The following is a 21,115-nucleotide window of genomic DNA, read 5'->3' as shown; positions in this document are numbered from 1 at the left end:
AGAGCAGAAATGGTCATTGCCTTGCTTTGCATCTCTAAAAGCATAATTACCTTAGTTCCTGTAAGGCCCCATAGAAGACCCCAAAGGAGGCACTCCCTAAAACATGGCGCTTTTCTCTTCCGGGTCCTAACAATCTCGCCGGCGCCAAGGTGCAGCCTATCAGAAATTATTACCCGCCCCCGGCCAATCAACTACCGCCCCGTGTACTAACCACCCTCTCCTGGAACCCGGCTCTATATAAATGTATGCTTCTCCCCCGAATAAAGCGGAACTTCTCTGGTGAACTGTCAGCTCGGGTCCTGTCGTCCTTTCAATTCTAATGATAAAATAATATCCTTATTATAAAACAAAGTTTAAACATTCAAAACAAGCATACTGGTTATGCTTTCAAACAAAAAAGTATCAAAAGAAAAATGTATAAGTCACCTAAAGGCAGTGGATAGCCACTTGAATGATTTTAAACAAGGAATGACAGGTATTTCAGAATGATCACTTGGAGCTGTGTGGAAAGATAATGGAAGCAGGAAGGATAGGTAGGGGCTGTTAAAGTCGCCAGCAGGGGAAAGGGCTTTAACCGAGATGTAATAATGAGAACATAGAAGAGGGGACAGAATCACTGGACTTGGTGAGGGATTGATGGGAAGGGTGAGGGAAGTATTGAAAAGAACTCCTAGGTTTTTAGCCTGAGTAACAGGGTAGAGTACCCTGAATTGACATAGAGAACATGGGAAATGGAACAGATTTTGAGGGAAAGATTATGGACTCAGTTTTATATGTGTTAAGGGGGAGTTGCCTATGGTGCACCAGAGTAGGATATCCTCTTAACTATTTGAGATACAGGCCTGAAAGTTGAGAGGTGGGTTTAGAAGTCATCAGTATAACTGGTTGTTGAAACATTGGAACTGAGAGAGATTACTAGGAAAACATGTCAAGAGAGAATAGGGTCAAAGACTGAAGGAATGGCTAAAAGACAGGAGAAAGACAAGAGTGTGGTATACAGGAAGCAGTGGGAGAAGAGTTTGAGGAAGAAAAGAGTCACATACAGCTTCAAATGCCAGTTAGAAATCAAATAGGGTAAAGATTAAAAAGTGCCTATTGAAATTAGCAATTTAGAGGTTACAGGTATCTGAGAACAGTCAGTAGAGTGAATTAGGGATAGAAACCAGATCACTATAGGTTTCAGACTGAGTGAGTAGCAGCAGTGACTAGAATAATCTTTAAAGTAGCTTAGTTATAAAGAAAAGGTTGGTGAACAGACAATTGCTAGAAGGAAAATAGATATTAATGGAGGATTTTGTTATGAGTTTTGTTTGTTTTTGTTGTTTTTTAGGACCAGAATGTGTTTATATCTGAAACTGAAAGGAATAGTCATTGTTGCAAAAGAGGTTAAAATGATAGCATGAGAACCAAAGTCCTTGAAGAAACTAGAAGGTTATTCAGAGCGTGATATCTTTTGTGGGGAAGACATATATGTATACAAGAAGTTACAGCACAAAGTGATAAGATTCCTAATACTAGAGTTTAAATGCCAAGTGTTAGATGAATAAAAGGAGTGGACCAGTAGCTCTGCGGGAATTTAGAAAAGTTTGATAGTTTGATGTCAAATGCTACATAAACTGAGTAGGATATCCTCTCATATTTAGTTTTCTGCTTTGTAAATCAGCGCATCATTGAGCAGTGTGCAGTATAAGCCTGCAGTTTAGTATTGCTGATGAGACTCTTTAGTAGTTGTATATAGGATGTCCCTGGTTTTGTCTGATAGTATAACCTTCACTGTCATCAGGCATTTTATCAGTTCATATTTGTGTGCCAGTTCCATAGTGAAAGAATGACAGGACCCGAGCTGGACAGTTCACCAGAGAAGTTCCGCTTTATTCGGGGAGAAGCATACATTTATATAGAGCCGGGTTCCGGGAGAGGGTGATTAGTACACGGGGCGGTAGTTGATTGGCCGGGGGCGGGTAATGATTTCTGATAGGCTTCACCTTGGCGCCGGCGAGATTGTTAGGACCGGGAAGAGAAAAGTGCCATGTTTTAGGGAGTGCCTCCTTTGGGGTCTTCTATGGGGCCTTATAAGAATAAACAATAAAACTTGGTCTCATAATAGTGAATGACCATGCTTTAACCAGTTTTGGGATAAGAAAAAGGAATCTTGACATGTTTAAATGAAACAGAACATAAAAAGTTTAAAACAATATATTAAAAACAACGAAATGCTTTTCTTTATACTGCATTAACATCTTTGGTACTGTATTAGTCCATTTGTGTTGCTTATAATAAAATACTTGGAACTGGTGATTTATAAAGAAAAAGAAATTTATTGCTTACAGTTTCTGAGGCTGGGAAGTCAAAGTCCATCTGGCAGTGGTGACAGTGACCCAGGGGTCTCACATTGCAAGATGATGGAAGCAGAGAGAGCAGAGAGAGAGAAAGACAGACTCTCCTCTTCTTTTCAAGCCCTCAGAACCACACCCCTGACCACCATTTCTAATCCATTCACTACTACAGGGTCCTACAATCCAATCACTTCTTCAAGGTTCCACCTTTCAATTACCATAATAGGATTTTCCACCCTCCTAACAGTCTCAGAGGGGGCCAATTTTCTAATACATAAAACTTGGGGGACACAATTCAAGCTTCAATGAGTTTTGGGGAGACATAATTCAATCTACTATAGGTACCCTTCATTTGTTCTCGCATGAAACGTCTTACAAACTTACCCTTTTGCAGAGTAAGATCTAGATGGCTCGCTAATAAGACTGTTATGTATATGTATATGCTGACATAAGTATAGAAAGATTGTAAAAAATATATCTTCTCAATGCCAATGATGGTGCTGTTAGATATAAATTGCTAAAACAAATGAAGAGACACATAATTAGTAAAGGCTGAAATCTAGAAAGATATAGTTGATTCAAGTCTTTCTTTGTACAACAAATGAATCTATACACTATCTTCAGTTTATGTATTGCTAGAGAAAGATTTTAATTAAATGCCAGGGAGAGAAAATCTGTCAATTAGAATTTTGCAAGTAGTTTGCTTTGCTAGGAAATAAATGGCTAGCAGCTGACATTGTCTTTCTGGGAAAAGAAAGCTGCTTTTTCCCCTTTTTCGAAATAAACATAAAAATCACTCCACTACGTTTACTTAATATAGTCCTTCAATTGTCAATCAGCTTGAGTAGACTGTTTTCACATATGTCGGAGTTCTCTGTACTTAAATCCCCCTTACTCCCTCTATAACCAAATGTACCATATTCATATATTACTATAGTACTATACAAAAAACTTCAATATTCCTCATATTCTTCCACCTGCTGTAGTGGATTGAATAATGCTCCCCCCCCAACTCACTGAATTGTGTCTCCCAAGTTTTATGTATTAGAAACTTGGTTCCTTCTGTGACTGTTAAGAGGGTGGGAAATCCTATTATGGTAATTGAAAGGTGGAGCCTTGAAGAGGTGATTAGATTGTGGAACCATGCTGTAGAGAATGGATTAAAAATGGTGGTCAGGGGTGTGGTTCTGAGGGCTTTAAAAGAAGAGAGAGAGGAGAGTCTGTCTCTCTGCTCTCTCTCTCTCTGCCATTTCACAATGTGATACCCTGTGTCACTGTCACCACCCCCAACACCCTCACAAGATGTGTTCCCTGGACTCTGGACTACCTACCCTCTAAAACTGTAAGTAATAAATTCTTTTTTCTTATAAATCACCCAGTTCCAAGTATTTTATTATAAGCAACAGAAACAGACTAATATACTTGCTCTAGAGTCAGTGATCTACATTTTAAAACCCAAAGAAAGAGCCTGCATTAGTAACCACAGCATTATGAAATTCAGAAACTTAGTCATACCCAGCGGCATATATTTATAAACTCTTATGAGCTCTGAGTTTTATTGACCTGAGAATAGTTATGAATCTCTGGTAAATCTGCAAATATCAATAAATAGATGGAGCTTTAAAAATTATTTCACTCAGAGAGAATAACAATTTTGCTAAAGGTAGAATAAATAACACTAAAGATAGAAACTTGGCCTTTTCTAAGCATTCACAATTTTCATTCTTCTTCTTCCACCCACTTCCCCACCCGGCCCCTAAACCTGCAAATATGCATACAACATTCAGCATGTTTTTTCAGTTTACAGGAAGTTTCTAAGTATGGTATCTAGACTCTAGGAATAAAACAGAATACCTTACTTTAAGAAATATGATAAATCTTTAAAACATTTCCTCTTCAATTGCAATTTATATGGTCTAATTTACAACTATTAAAAAGCAACGACTGCCAAGCTGGGGGCTGCTAGAGCTCAGGGGAAGAGGAGGAGAGACCTATGGAGTTCATAAAGGCAGGAAAAGGCACGATGAGAGAAAGAAAGGATCACTCTGACCATTTTGACCCCGGCCACTTCAAGTCTGGCCTTGGTGAGCACATGGAGCAAGAGCTGGCAAAGCCGCTGCTGTGCCCTTCGTAGGAAGTTGCCTGGAGGCTGCAGGCGAGAAGAGGGCCTTGGTTGTCCCCAGGCCAGCAAGACCACTAACAGGGTTCTTGTGGACCCACACAGGAGGAAGGGGCCACAGACAACTGAAAAAAGGAGCCACTCAAGAGGTCATCGCAAGGGATTGGCACATGGCCCATCCCATGGGACGTGTTTGGAGTGGGGGGTAGGGGAGAGTGGACCACCAGGGGAACACTGGGGCACAAAATGGACACCTGATCTGGCCTCCAATCAGCATAGAACGACTCAGTGGATACTAGTCAGGAATACAGAACTGCAGGGGGTGCAGTTTGCTGAAAAGACTCCGGCCCAGACCAGTTTCGACACAACACAGGCAATACTGGACCTCACAAGACCTGGAAGTGCTTACAATGTCAAGAATTAAAACGTGAACTGCACAAAAGCCTCCTTCAGAGAATCAGCAGCAAAGCAGCAACTTAGCTCAACCACCGGGCTCAAGTGCTGGTTCCCACAGGAAGTTCCCCCGTTTTTAGAAGTAACCAAAAGATGAAAAATTAAGGGCTGGCCCGGTGGCGCACTTGGTAGAGTGCGGCGCTTGGGAGTGCAGCGGCGCTCCCGCCGAGGGTTCGGATCCCATATAGAGACCGGTTCCCACTCACTGGTTGAGCGCAGTGCGGGCGCAACAGCGAGGGTTGCGATCCCGTTGCCAGTCACGAAAAAAGACAAAAAGGAAAAAAAAAAAGAAAGAAAAATTAGTTCTAGTGCGGAGTTTAAGTGGTGGGAATAGCGAATAATCCCAGCAACTTAGCTCAACCACCGGGCTCAAGTGCTGGTTCCCACAGGGAGTTCCCCCGTTTTTAGAAGTAACCAAAAGATGAAAAATTAAGGGCTGGCCCGGTGGCGCACTTGGTAGAGTGCGGCGCTTGGGAGTGCAGCGGCGCTCCCGCCGAGGGTTCGGATCCCATATAGAGACCGGTTCCCACTCACTGGTTGAGCGCAGTGCGGGCGCAACAGCGAGGGTTGCGATCCCGTTGCCAGTCACGAAAAAAGACAAAAAGGAAAAAAAAAAAGAAAGAAAAATTAGTTCTAGTGCGGAGTTTAAGTGGTGGGAATAGCGAATAATCCAACACAGAACTGAAAGAAAAAGCAAAAAACCCACAGATCAGAAACAAAGTTCTGATATTAACTAGTAAAAGTCTAACATCACCAAAGAAAACCTATAAAAACTAGAAAGATCAGAAGCCTACTGGGCTCTCAACCCGGGGACCCCACACCCTCACCTATGCTCCAGCCATGTCCCCCCAAAGTCCACATCCAGCCCAGCCAGGACTGAGTGGCCACTAAAAGCCACCTGGGGACCCCTGCCAGAATGAGGGGGGTGCTACAAGCCTTGACTACATCCCTCCACCTCCATCCTCTTCCTCCCACCCTGTCTTCCTCTCCTATCCCCTCTTCCTCCCCCCAACTGCTCTGCAACAACATTTTAGAATGTAACAACAACAACAACAACAAAATAAATAAATAAAAATTTTATATGGCCTAAAATTGGTAATAAACACATTTTTCTCATGGGTTTTGAGAAATGATAGTAGCCTGAAAGCTGTTTCAAATTGTTAGACTTACAATTTTCTACCTAGTATATAATTAAGCTCTCATTCTACTAAAATCAACTTTAAAAACAATAGCTTAATTTAAAACTAGGTCTAAGATGAAGAAAGCAAACACAAGCTATTTAAGAAAATGCAAAATATCTTATCACAATAGATCTGTATATCATATATAACATATATGAAGAAATAGTGTTGTGAAATGTGGTTTTTTTTTTTTTTTTTGGCCTTACTCTGATTAAAAGACAGATCATATACTTACTATGGCAGCATTATAGCACAATTTATATGATTGAAATAGCTAATAATCTTTACACAAACAATACTGACAATCTCAGTAGTAAGCAAATACAGTTAGACATCCTTTCCTTTGTAGGGTCCTAATGTTTCTTTAAAAAACTAGAGTTCCAGGAAAGAAGACTGTCACTGAGAACTCTCTGCCTCTAGTTTTCAAAAGCTCCAATCTAAGAAGTGTGGACAGGTGCATTCCGCTCTGGGGGCTTAAATAGAATCTGCCCACACTGCCAATTTAGCTTAGCACTGAGAAGACTAGCTAATCATCAAAAACTCTCTAGGCATTACAATGATTACTCAGTGCCTTTCTCAGAGAGCAATTTGGAGGAAATAAAGAACCAAACCACAGGATACAAGCAATCCCTCCATGCTCTCAGGGTACAGGACACAGCTATAAAATGGTTCCTGACCTATGGTTTACCTAAGGTGGCATAATATATTTTCTCATTCATCATATATTTTCTAAACACAATATGTACCAGGAACATGGTTAAGACACCAGCAGTACAACAGTGAATAAACTGTCTCTAACCTCATGAAAATTACATAGATGAAACACATTAACAAAATATGCCAATAAACAAACTTTAAAATTGTGGAAAATGCTATGAAGGAAAAAAACAGAAAGCTATAAAATAAGTGGGAAATGTCATTTAGACAGGGGACCTCTCTGACGAGGTAACACAAACTGCAAGCTGAATGTTAAGTAGGTGCATTCCATGCTGTGGAACTACCTGAGTTTAGAAAGAACTTGATGCTTTAGAGGAAATGAAAGAAGGATAGGGGGCTGGCAAAAAATGAGCAGAAGAGTAACAAAGAGAGGTAATCAGAAACTAAATGCTGCACAGACTTTGGGTTATGTTAAAGATTTGGGTTTTTCTCCAAAGAGAAAACCTTTGAAGAATTTTAAGGAGGAATTTTTAAGGAGGGACATGATATGATATTTATGTTTTTAAAAAGATCATTCTGACTTCTGTGTAAAGAATGGATATGTAAGAATGTGTTAAGAATAGATCTAGAGAAACCAGTTGGGAAGCTACTGCAATAGTCCACCACAGCATGATGGTGGCTTCAAACAGGGTAATGACTGTGGATATGTAGCAAAGAGGGTGAATTTGAGATATATTTAGGAGGAAGAATCAATAGAATCTTGCAGTGGTCTGGATGGGGGGATGTGCATATGTGTGTGTTGGGGGGTGGTGGTATAGTGAGAGGCCTCAAGAATGATCTCAAGATTTCTAATTGAGAAATTAGTAGCTTGAGATGCCATTTATAGAGATAAGGAAGACTGGAGATGTAGAATTAGGAGAAAAAGATTCAACATATTCATTTTAAGATGACTTTGAGACAAAATATCAAGTTGGAAGCTGTATACAGGAGCTCAGAAGAGAAGTCTGGGATGGAGATAGGAGTTTAGGAGTTTTCGCCAAATATGGTAGATAGTATTTTAAATCATGAATGTAAGGCATAACGTAGGGAGAGATGGTAGATTAAGAAACTAGTTAGGATTGTGTCCTTAGGAGCTCAACAGTTAGAAAATGAGTAAACAAGGAGATTGCAGATGAACCAGAAGATATAAACAGAGGTAGGCAGAGACCAGGAACGAGTGGTGTCAGAGTATTTAAAAAAAAAAAACAAAACATATACCCAAATGTTGCTGAGAGATTAAATAAAATGAGAATGTGAAAAGTGTCCATGTTTTTTGACAACATGGAAGTTATCAGTGAACTAGCCAGAGCTCTTTTGATGTAGTAGTGGGGTAGAAGCGTACCATCTATGTGGTTTGGGTGTAGGGGGTAAATAGAAAAATAATAGTCTTTAAAGCCATTTGGGGAGTGGGGGGTTTAAGTATACTTAAATATAAAATAAAAAATTATACAAATTGCAAGCATATAGCTTGATGACTTTTCACAAAGTGTGCACATTTGTATCACTTGCAGCCCTACCAGGATAAACAGAACATTAATACAAGCGAGTAGTCCCCCATCTTATGACTCCTCCCATTCACTGTCCTCATAAGAGTAACAACTATGACTTCTAACACTGCAGATTTGTTTTGCTTGTTTTTAAACTTTATTCATACACTACGTACTTATTTGTATCTGGCTTTCTTTGCTCAGTATTATGCTTGACGATCATTCATGTTGTTACAAGAAGCATTTGTTTACCCATGCTACTCTGATGGACATTTGGGCTATTAAGAATAATGAACATTCTCGTTCATTCTTGTCTTTTGATCATATGTATAGATTCCTTTGGGTGTCTACCTAGGAACAGCTGAATTAGCAGATATCTGGGGTTAATTTGCTTTTCTTTTCCTAAGTTGAGAAGGATACTTAGATCACTGGTTTTTGACTTTTTTCTTTTCTAGTATATGCAATTAAGACTGAAAATTTCTCGCCGAGTATAGCTTATCTGATTCACACATATTTTGCTATGTTGCATTTTCATTATTATGTTGCAAATGTGTTATAATTTCCCTTGTGATTTCTAGATTGGCAATTATTTTCTTTAAGCACATTAAAGGTTGTATTCCCTGAGTATAAGAGTATATCCAAAGGAAATAAAATTAGTTTGTTGAAGAGTTACCTGCACTCCATGTTAATTGCAGCATTATTTACAATAGCTAAGATATGGAATTCACCTTAGTATATATCAACAGATGAATGGATACAGAAAATGTAGTACACACACACTATTCAGACTTAAAAAAGAAGGAAATCCTGTCATTTGCAACAACATGGATGAACCTAGAGGACATTATGTTAAGTGAAGTATGCCAGGCACAGAAAGACAAATACCGTATGATCTCACTTATATGTGGAATCTAAAAAGCTGAGCTCATGGAAGTACAGAGTAGAATGGTGGTTATCAAGGATTGAGGTGGGTGGGGTGGGGTGGGGTGAGGTTGGGGTTAGACATGAGGCATAAATTCAAGAAAACTGAGAGTACATGTGTTCTCACTACAAAAAATAATGTGAGGTAATACATGTTAATTAGCCTAATTTAGCCATTCCACAATGTATACATATTTCAAAACATCATGTTGTACACAATAAGTACAAACAATTTTTGTCAATTAAAAAAACAAAAACAAAAACAAAGAACACCTCCAAGAAGGTAAGAAAAAAAGTTGCATTTTATTGTTTTCTCATTATTTCGGTTGAGAAGTTAGATGTCGGTGTTATTACTGTTCCTTTGAAGATTATGTGTCTTTTTATCTCTGGCTATTTTCAGCAGCTCTACAGGTTGAGCAACCCAAATCCGAAAATCCCAGATGCCCCCAAATCTATAATTTTTTGAGCACCAACATGATGCTCAAAGGAAATGCTTACTGGAACATTTCCCATTTTGGATTTTTAGATTTGGGATACCTAACTGGTAAGCATAATGCAAATATTCCAAAATCCAAAAAAATTAGAAATCTGAAATACTTCTGGTCCCAAGCATTTTGGATAAGGGACATTCATCCTGTACTATGAAGTGCCTAAGTGTGGTACTCCTTGCTTGGGATTTGTTGTACTTTTCAAATCCATGGCTTGATATCTTTCATCAGTTTTGGAAAATTCTCAGTCATTATCTCTTCAAATATTGCTGCTTCTAATTTTCTCTCTCCTCTAATTTCGCGTGTTAGACTTTTCCATCATTTTCCCTATGTCTCTATAGTAGTTTTGTATTGCTGATGTAACAAATATCTAAAACTATTGGCTTAAAGCAATACACATTAGTTTTCTTATAGTTCTGGACCTTGTGCAGCAAATAACTTGAGGGAAAAATAAGTTTAAAAATATGGTTTCTTGGTGCCATCCTTCTCTCTGGCTCCTCCCTTCTCTTTGGAGGTCTTGGCTACCTGGGGGTCCCTAAACTCCTGTTTTTGTCTACTAGCCCCATGACACTAATGGCTTCTCTGCTTCTAGCAGAAACTGTCTGCTAAGTTTCATAGCCTCTTGTTCTGCTCTAAGAATTAGCAAATTCCTAGAAGGAAAAAGGGAAGCATAGAACATTAGCCCACTTCTTTGAAGTTCCTTTGGTTCTATGATTTTGATTTCCTACGTACTGGCTGCCTCAGCAGGTCTCTGATGACTTCACTTTTCTTTTCAAATCTGGCCTTTCATGTTTTCAGCAAAAGCATTACTCTGCAGCAACCTAGACTCAGTGTCAGAAATGGAAGTGATATCTTGGGTTCTGAATCAAAACTCTATTGCTTATTAGCTTGTTATTTTGGCAAGTTATTTAACTTAGGTATTTAGACATTCTGAGTTTCAATTTTTTCTTACACGAAATGAAAATAAGACTATCTCATGAGGCTGTTGTGAGGATGTGAAGATTAAACGAGATATGTCTGTAAGATATCTGATAACAAAAACACTTCTTGAGGCCTACTATGTGCCCAGAACTTTATATAGATTTAATAATTTAATGCAGATGTAGTTATTATCTCCTATTTCCTTTTCAAAATCACATACTAGCAAGTGATAGAGCTAGGATTTGACTCTGGAGCACTATTTCTTAATAACTACTCAATACTGCTTCTATAATATTGCTTTAGTATTGTTTCTGACACCAGTAAGTGCTCAATAAATATCTTCTATTATTATACAGAAAATATAAATGCTTCATAAATATACTTTAGTCACATTAGTTTTTCTATTTGGTTTTCTTCTGATTTATTTTTCTCCTTTTTATTTTTGCAAAATCATTCTTACAGCACCTTTCACAGTATTTTAAAAGAAGCTATTGTGAAAAATGAATGTCTAAGCCCACTGAGTAGATCGGTAATAATTTGCTTAACCATTATCCTATTGTTGGACACTTAGAAAGTTTCAATTTTTTAGACAGTATAGTTATTAGTGCTATTAACATTTTGTGCCTTTAACTGCTCTCCTTATTGAAATATTTTCTCAGAATAAAGTCCTGTAAGTAGAATTATTCACTCAAGAGTATGAACATTTTATTACTGCTGATACAACAATTACATTATTTCCCCCAAAAGTTGTAGTAACCGTGATGCCACCAGCAACAAAAATGAAAGGTTTGTGTCGAGATAATAGGAATTAAGTCTACAGAGTATAGAAATGAAGGACGTGTGGGGATGGGAAAGAGAAGGGAGATATAAATTTTGAGGCTGAAAAAGGAAAAAGGGGAGTAGCTGTATACTATTACTTGTGAAGCAGGTGTATAAGTTTCACTTAAAGTGGAAAAGATGGAAGGAGAAGACTGGGTTTGTTGAAAATTTAAATACTTAATTACAAATACACACACAAATCTAGATCATTGTCTTTCATGAAAAATGTTTCCATGATAGTTTTCAAAGATCTGTTTCTCCGGCGCCCATCAATGCAATCTTGGATACAGATAAAATATTATATAGGTGCAGGTTACAGATAGTCTATCTGGTATATCAGGGTTCAACATGATCTTTAGTACCACTGTTATTCTATCACCAAACATTTAGTGATATGGTGTGTGGACCTTTATTAATGTTATTTTAGGATACAGAAATGATCTCTTTTAAGAATAACATATTAAATTATAATTATATATGTAAATTACAAAACAACCACATAGATTGTTGTTTTCATTGAATTTAGTAAAATTTAGTAAAATGTGCTAGGAAGGCCTATGTCCTCGTGCCCAATCTGTTACTTATTTGGTATATAATCTTAGGCCTCAATTGCCTTATCTATAAACTGGTATATTTTATCTGACTAAAGCCAAAACTGGAACATGGCATCTCTTGTTTTATATTCCCCTTCTTCTGCTACCATATACTATGCTTTGAATATCTTGTTATCTTGCTATGAATATCTTGTTATAAATCTTGTTATCATGTTAGACTTGAAGTTACTATGTTAAAAGTTGACTCTGTGGAACTCTCTTAGAGCCAAGTCATTTGTCTGCTCTTTCTACAATCAGAGAAATCTCACCTTGTATACACAAAGGCAGTTGCTTTTCTACCATGGCCTTCTACTTGGCTCTCATCATAGATTTTTGGGGCAGTATGTAACTGATCATTAGGGAGAAACAGAGTGGGCCTTGAAAATGTGGGCTTAATGCTACCAAGACCTTCCTCTCTTTGTCTATGTACTATAGCCTCCCCAGTAAAAAAATAAAACAAACAACGAACATCTGTTACCTACTTCAGAATATACATTAGTAAGATAGCACCTGATTGTCCAAGTTCTATTTCTAATTCCTTTTTTAGTTTCCATTACTCATCCCTGCAACCACCCTCCCAGTAAATTTCAGTAGTGATACTGAGGGATCATGGACTATGAGAATAATCACTGCCCTGAGAGAATGTGCATTCAAATTCTGCCTCTACCACTTCCTGGTTAAGTGACTTTGGGCAAGTGACCTAACCATTTCAGTAGTGATACTGAGGGATCATGGACTATGAGAATAATCACTGCCCTGAGAGAATGTTCATTCAAATTCTGCCTCTACCACTTCCTGGTTAAGTGACTTTGGGCAAGTGACCTAACCTCTCTAAGCCTCAATATTCTCATATGCAAAATGCCAAATTATTAGAATTAAGATAACATGTGAAAGTGCCTAGCATAATACTAAGTAAATATTAGTAAAATGAGAATTGGAATTATGGCTAAATGTGGTTCAAATGCGAATATCATTTAGCAAATAAGGAGAGCACCACTAAATAAAAGTATTTTTTGAGTTAATTGAAATTAGAGGATGGTTTGATATCTAGGGTTCTCATAAATCCATATCGTTTTTTTGTGTTTGTGTGTGTGTGTGTGACCGGTAAGGGGATCGCAACCCTTGGCTCGGTGTAGCCCGCACCGTGCTCAGCCAGTGAGTGACCGGCCAGTCCTATATAGGATCCGAACCTGCAGCGGGAGCTTTGCCACGCTCCCAGCGCCGCACTCTCCCGAGTGCGCCACGGGGCCGGCCCATAAATCCATATCCTTTAAAGAAGCCATTTCAGATGGAGGAGCAAATACAAAGGCTCTGAATTCCTTCAAGTTCCAACAGATGCCAGTTCCATGGTATGAAAACACTTATCACATTAAAAAAGCAGGGACCAAAGTGAAGAATAATTTTATGCCTGTTCAATTAGCCAAAAAAAATCTGCTGGTAAAACTGTGGTGAAAACAATACACTCATATATTGCTTGTGTCATAAAAATTAGACACTTTTAGGAAACTATAGCTATTGTATCAAGAACTATAAAATGCCCATCCTCTGAGAATCAATAATCCCACTCAGAATACTTTGTCCTAAGAAAATAATTCAAATATGGATGATAGCTACAGTTTTATTTAATAGTGCCTGGCACATAAAAGGTACTTAAATATTTCCTCAAATGAATACCTTTATTTGTAGTGACATCTCTAAATCACTGCCTTTGGTTCCTTGCCATTAAGATTTATCCATTTTCATCATCTGGGGAAAGTTTTAGAATCAAATTCTAATATTTTTGCCTAGCCTCTCTTCTCCCATCTTCTCCAGTGACTTCAAGTTGACTGCTATCAGACTCCTTATCTTATGATACCCTCTGAACTCAGTTGACTTTGGGGAAAGTTTTAGAATCAAATTCTAATATTTTTGCCTAGCCTCTCTTCTCCCATCTTCTCTAGTGACTTCAAGTTGACTGCTATCAGACTCCTTATCTTATGATACCCTCTGAACTCAGTTGACTTGTAGAGACCTAATGGACCATATACCACATCCTTGATGTAATCAAGAAGAAATGTGAAGCTTCTTTCAAGATCCTAAGATGTGTGTGTTCTTTATTAGTAACCATTACCTATAGTAACCATTCACCACACTGTAGTTACCTGTAGTAACCATTCACCACACTGCCTGCTTCATTAAGACAAAAAATAGCCAGAAGCTATCCTCAAATCCATCCTCACCTGATCCTTAACGCATCTCTAGTCCTGTACCCAGCTGCTTATATTTCTATCTAGGATCTGAAGAATGATCATTTCCTTGCTTTCATATTTCTTGCTTCCTTCTTCTAGCCCCATCCAAAATTCTCCATTCTTCAGATATAAGTATCTTTCTCTCTCTCTCTTTAGATATAATTTACATGCCATAAAATTTACCCCTCCAGTGTACAATTCAGGGATATTTAGTATAATAGTATATAAAGAATTTTAGTATATAAGGTTGTGCAACCACCACCACTGTCTAATTTCAGAACATTTTCATCACCTCCAAAAGAAAGCCCATACCCATTAGTAGTCACTCGGCATGCCCATCCATTAATGTACTTTCTATTGCTATGGATTTGCCTATTCTAGACATCTCACATAAATGGAACCATATAGTATGTGGCCTTTTGTGTCTGGCTTCTTTCACGTTAGTGTAACGGTTTCAAGGTTCATCCACATTATAGCGTTTATAACTACTTTATTCCTTTTTATTGCTGGATAATATTCCATTCTATGGCTATATCACATTTTATTTATTCATTCATCAATTGACAGGCATTTGAGTTTGTTTCTATATTTTGCCTATTACAAACAATGCTGATACGAGCATTTGCGTACAAGATTTTGTGTGAACATGTTTTCAATTCTCTCGGGTATATAACTAGGAATGAAAATATAAATTAAGTACCCAAATACTTGAAGTCAAAATCTATTTGGCTTCTGAGTTCAGATGGCCAGGGATATCTCTCACAATGCAAACAACTCTAACTGACCTTCCCACCTTACCTCACTCAAATACCTGCAGTCTTCAGAGTCTATACATATTAGTCAGAACTTACTTTTTTCCAGTTAAATTGAGGGCAGAGATCAGTTCTCACAGTTCTGATCATATAGTAGTTCTTTAATATATGCTTATTGACATACTGACACCCTACGATGCTCACAAATGAGAAAATAATGATTTATTTGCTTTTTCATTCTACAGAAATTTGAGTGTCTATTTATTGTATGCTGGCCACTGTGCTTGATGCTCAGCATAAATAGTGGACAAAAGTTAATGATTAGTTTCATCATACCCCAAGTGTCAGTTCAACTCCACAAATATTTACTTAATACCTGTGATGTGAATGGCATTGTGTCAGGTATGACAGCAGACACAGAAAGAAATAAGATATAGTCTGCAGACTTTTATGGGAGGACATAAACTCTATGTACAACTGTAATAACAATAAAAACTAACAAGAGCACTGAATATTAAATGCCATAGAAAGGTACAAAGTGCTCTGGAGGGTCAACAAACAGCATATATGGTTTGGGAGAGTGGAGAGAGAAGAGGACAGGCATCACAAAATACTTCCTGAAGGTGGTACTTGAGAAAGGGCCTCAAAGAAGGAGACATTTTGATAGATGGGGATTCCTAGCAAAAGAGAAAGTATTTCAGGCAGAAGGTAGCATTAGCAAAGATAGAAAGACTGGTATGGTGCAGAATATTTTTTCAGAGATCATCCAGTTTGGAATGTCTAGATAAGTAATGAAAGATATGAGTCATAGTGTGAAGGGTTTTGAATGTTAGGCTTAGTATTCAAATAAATTTAGAAGGAGTTGAAAGCCTTCCTAAAACAATTCAAACTACTTTACTAATTCCTTAATCTTTAAAAAAAAACCCTTTTCTATTATGTATAATTTCTAAAGAAATCATGGAAATTAGTGATCTCTTCCTCCTACAGTAACAAAAATAAAATTTTGATAACTAAGCGAGCACACTGATGGGGGGAGAAGGCAGAATCTCAATAAGCCTAGCATTGTATCCCATACATTGGAGAATATATAAGGCTTAAAACAGACATGTGGGCAAATCCCAATAGCAAGAATAGCAGAAACAAGATTGGGGGTAAAATAACAGCATTTATTAAGCTCCTAGCAGCAGGCATTGTGCCAGGTGATTTACATATAACACCCTTGTTCCACCAAACAATCCCATTTAGATTTAGGGAAACTGAGGCTCAGGGAGGTCAAGGAAATTCTTCAAGGTTACCAAGCTAGTTAAGTTCAGCTTGTAAGGTGCAAAAGCAAGTTTTGAATCCAGGCCTGTCTGATCCCATATTTTCCCCATTGTTCACTCTTACTTGTTTTTATAGCACAAAGGAAGGATCATGATGCATGCTTCAGTGAAAGGGGCTGAATATTTAACACAGGGGTATGTATGGTTTGGAGAAAAATGAGGCTGAAACATTTAATATTGGGCTTAGGACAGCTTAGAGATCAAGACCAACAGAGATCAAATTTAAGGCTGCTTGTTGATCCAGTTTGAACAAGATCAAAACATAGGTTTTATTTAGGAATACTAAGGGAGCAAAATTCCAGTTTTTATTTATAAACTAGAGAGTAAACTCCAAGAGGATTTGTCTGGATTCATTGTATTCAAAGTCCCTAGGAACAGTGACTGGCACACAGTAGCCACTCAACAAACTTTTGATGAACTAATCGAAAGTCACTTAAGGGGTATTCTCACTTGTATACCCTCAAATGTTCTGAAATAAAGACAGCAGAATAATAAGTTTAATAAACCATTCAAGCTGTTAGAATACTTCCTTTAACCCTCAAACCCATGGCAAAAACAAAAAGCAAACCGCCACCACCAAAACAGCAACAACAAAATAGTCGTAAAACATTAGCATAATTTTATATAAAAGGTAGACAAAAGAATAAAAAGACGCCTTTGCATTATGTATAGCATCTCTGTGGATAATTAAATTTCAATGAGATGAACAAAATAGTCGTAAAACATTAGCATAATTTTATATAAAAGGTAGACAAAAGAATAAAAAGATGCCTTTGCATTATGTATAGCATCTCTGTGGATAATTAAATTTCAATGAGATGAAATCTAGAATTTTGACCTACTCTTTTAATATTTCAGACTGCTGTGAGTAGTGTATCCAATGACTGCTTTTGGAAAAGAAAATGGTTTTCTAACCCATGAACTCTAAAAAACTGACAATTTCTTTATTACAGATGGTAAGTAATAGAAAAATCTCTAACTCAAAGAAGTAACAGTATACTTTTTAAAGTCTTTATTTTTCTAATTTTGATATTATATTTCTATTAGAACACTTAAAAAAGAATTGCAACAAAGGGAATTAAGGGGAAAAAAAGATCTTTGGAAGACAGCAACTCTCTCCACAGAAACACTTAAAAAAATAAATAAAAACAGGTTTCACGGACTTTCCCTCTCTATTGTTCACAAGATTTCCTAATATTCCTTCTTTGATGGAAACAATGAATAACTCACTTATCACAAAACATCTTTCAGATATGTACTTTATTTATTGCTTTCTTCTAAACAGACAGTTATTCAAGGTGCTCAAGTCTTTCAGCTGCAGCAATTTTTCTTATTTCTATTATACTGCATTTCTTCCATGGAATATCATAAAGACCAATTTAATAAACTCCTTTGCTTTCCGAAGACAGTTTCCAAAAGGCAATACTACTGTATTTCAATCAGGGATTTTAACATCATTTGCTCTATCTTTTTCATTTAGTTCTGCAATTTTTCCATACTTCGATAATTCCTAATACTATAGTTTCCTCAGGGTCAACATATTGTATTTTCTTCTATATTACATTAATATAGAAGATAGTGAATATTTCTCTCTAATCAATTAATTACTACTTACTTGGGGCAGTCTACATGTCCCTAACCTTCTATTAATAACAAAATAGACACTATTTTGCTTGCCTTTTCAGTCAACTACTGCAGCAATTTAGTGGTCTTTCACGAGATAACTCACAATTGATTCTACAGTCTTAGACTGACCTGTTTAAAAAAATGTCTACATAAGGTTTAAAGATGTATTTTTTTCTTTACTGTAACATTTGGTTTAAAACACGTTTTCTAATAAACTAAACCAAATAGCTTTTTAAAAGAACTAGTATTAGAATAACTGCAAATTCTGAGACTAGATTAAGTAACAATCTCCAAGGAAAAAAATACATAGGGCTATTATTTTAAAAATTCTTTAAAAACATTACAGTTCTAAGTTCACTTGATAGATATTCTAAAATTACTAAAGTTGTTAAGATTTCACAAAGTAAGCCCCAAATAGATTGATTCCTTCAGAATGCACACAAACACAACCAAATATCATGTCACCTGACAGCAGAAACCAAGGAATCAAAGTTGTTGAGTGTTTATCATCACGTCACATATACAAAAACTTGAGAAAACAGGAAAATAGAAAGTCTTTCTTATTCATCTTTCGACCTTTGTGAGTCAATTTTTCCCCCCTACCTAAAATCTGGGCTCGGTCTCATGACCCTTGCACCATGCTTTTTTTTTTTTTTTGTCTTTTTGTCTTTTTTTGTGACCGGCAACAGATCGCAACCCTCAGTGTCGCGCCTGTACCGGACCGGGACCGGCAATGGGATCGCAACCCTCGGTGTTGCCCCCGCACCTCGCTCAGTCAGTGAGCGGGAACCGGTCTGTATGTGGGATCCGAACCCTCGTCGGGAGGGCCGCTGCGCTTCCCAAGCAGTGCACTGTAGCAGTGCGCCACCAGGCCGGCCCTGCACCATGCTTTAAAACCATAAAGAACAGATCCCATTTTTTTTTTTTTTTTAAAGATGACCGGTAAGGGGATCTCAACCCTTGGCTTGGTGTTGTCAGCACCACGCTCAGCCAGTGAGCAAACCGGCCATCCCTATATGGGATCCGAACCCGTGGCCTTGGTGTTATCAGCACCGCACTCTCCCGAGTGAGCCACGGGCGGCCCCACAGATCCCATTTTTAAGTCACTGCTGAATTTAATTAAACTACAACGGGGGTAAATGTGCTAAAATACAGCTTTCACAAATGCTACATGTGAGAATTTTTAAGGCTGAGAAAATTGTTCTCTGGCACCAGCTACAAGTTCTGTAGCCCCAAATCAACAGGTCTAAGAATTTAAGATGCCAATTATATCAGTTAAGGTAACATCAAATTTGAGTACTTCAGTATAATACTTTCACTCTGCCCCATAATTTACGTAAAATATTCAGTCCTCTAACTAATAAACCACCTCCTTAAAAAGAGCAGCCACAGAGTTCCTGTTGCATGTCAAGGCAGAGCCCTACACCTCACTCAGTCGAGGTTGGACTTGAGTAGGGGAGCAGGGGTAGGCAATTCCTGAGTCACACAACCAAGTACGTCGCCTTGTACAGATGAACAGAGAATTTTAACCAGGGGAGTTCGAATTGTCTGAAGAAAGTATTAAGAACATTTTGTTGGGGAGGAAATTTCCCATCTTAATCGTGGAAACAAAACTCACATAAATTCTGACTGGAGGTTGGTGATTAGCATAATTTGATGGAATAACCTAACTTTTCACACAAAATATGACCCCAAACCTATAAAATACCGTATCTGCGAATGGCACCAAGCACCACCTTTTCAGGCACCCACCAACGCTGGAAGCGGGTTGGACACCCCCGAGCCACCACCCTCTCCCCCCACAGGAAGTGATTTATGTTTCCCCCTCCCCCAGGACGGCCTTTCTCCCTTCCCCCCGCCGGAAGTGAGGCGCCCCCATTCAGTCGGCCTCAAACTGAGACAAACCAGTAACAACAACAGCAGAAGAGGGATGCTCTTCAAGGGGTAAGGGGTATTTCCACTGTGGTCACCCCCACGCTCGCCTTGCTTACTGACCTGCTGACGATAGGGGCAGGCAGGGGCCTGGGGCCTAAAGAAAACCCCTCGCACAGAGGACAATTCCCTCAGCCCCTCTGAATCGCCTTCACTCTTCGCACACCGTCGTCTCACAGCTTGGAAAAAATTCCTCCGCAGCACATTATTTTGATATCCTTTCTTTCTCTTTACCTAATCGTTTAATCACCCTCGCATTAGGTAACTTCTCTTATCTCAGTAACATTTAAGAATGTTCAGGTGAGGTGAAAAAGGAAATATTATTCCCTATATCCTCAGAAAAATGAAGGGATTATTTTGTTCAAATGCGGCGAAGGACTACGTGGTTACGCAAGGTGAGACTCATTTTCGTGGAGGTTTCTGGGAGACGTAGTTTTCTTTTTTTATTGCTAAGGCCCGCAGAAAATAGTGGGACTTAAACTGGTAATTACTATACACTGGAGTCCGTGAAAACACATATCCTATATTAGACGCCCAGCTGATGTAGGGGACCCTCAAATGGGCCAAGACGTCCTTGCCCTTTTCCTCTGGCATTTAATTGAACCCAAATTTCTCCTCATATGGGCCCAAGGTCTCGGTTGTCCCGCCCTTTAGGTTTGGCCCCGCCCCACTCACCCAATCAGGCGCCCTCTAGGTCTTATCCTCTGGGGATTGGAAAGCAGAGAGGCGGGGCCTCGCGGCGACTCCTCCCGCCGGGCTGGGGAGTGACCTGGGAGAGGGCCTGGAGCCTATGCGTGCGCGCGGGCTCTCTCCGAAGGAGCCCGGCAGCGGGTGCGCGCGCGAAGGGGCGGTGCGCGAGTCTGCGAGGAGGCGGCAGGCTGGGCGGGCGGCGAGCGGCCGGGAGCGCGCGGTGGACTCAGTGGCAGTGAGTAGTTAGTTAGTTGTTAGTGTCAATTGCTCGGCGGCGGCGGCCGCGGTCACCAGGAAGGGGACGGGGAGGGCGGCGATGGCGGTCACCGCGGCGGCGTGTGCGTCCCTCAGGTAACGGGGGTAGGGCTACCGCGTCCCCTTCGTTCCCTTCTCCTTGCGCGCCGGCGTGTGGGACCAGTGTCGCTGCGGGGTGAGGGGGCTGACCCGGGGGAATCCGGGCGGGGCGGCTCGGAGTCTCGGTGGCGCCGCCGCCGGAGCTCGGCCGGCCGGTGCGTCCCGCCCGGCGCGGGCTCTCCCGCCCCGGCCACCCC

The 21,115-nt window shown here is 39.2% G+C and overlaps 1 protein-coding gene across 3 annotated transcripts in view; it reads right to left on the bottom strand.

Annotated features, from left to right (window-relative positions):
* HMG20A (high mobility group 20A) overlaps positions 1-20,228 on the bottom strand; it is an 85,089-nt gene extending 64,861 nt beyond the window's left edge. The window contains exon 1 of one of the 3 annotated variants that reach the window (XM_008580567.1): positions 19,938-20,228. The gene's annotated coding sequence lies outside the window, so the exon portion shown is untranslated. The remainder of the gene's footprint in view (positions 1-19,937) is intronic. The other 2 variants (XM_008580566.1, XM_008580568.1) reach the window with 2 other exon arrangements.
* Between the last annotated feature and the right edge of the window lie 887 nt (positions 20,229-21,115).

Source organism: Galeopterus variegatus, unplaced genomic scaffold (assembly GCF_000696425.1).
Source record: "Galeopterus variegatus unplaced genomic scaffold, G_variegatus-3.0.2 Scaffold2127, whole genome shotgun sequence".
NCBI lineage: Eukaryota > Metazoa > Chordata > Mammalia > Dermoptera > Cynocephalidae > Galeopterus > Galeopterus variegatus.
Note: the sequence above shows the minus strand (reverse complement) of the source record. Positions and strands in the feature narration are given on the sequence as shown.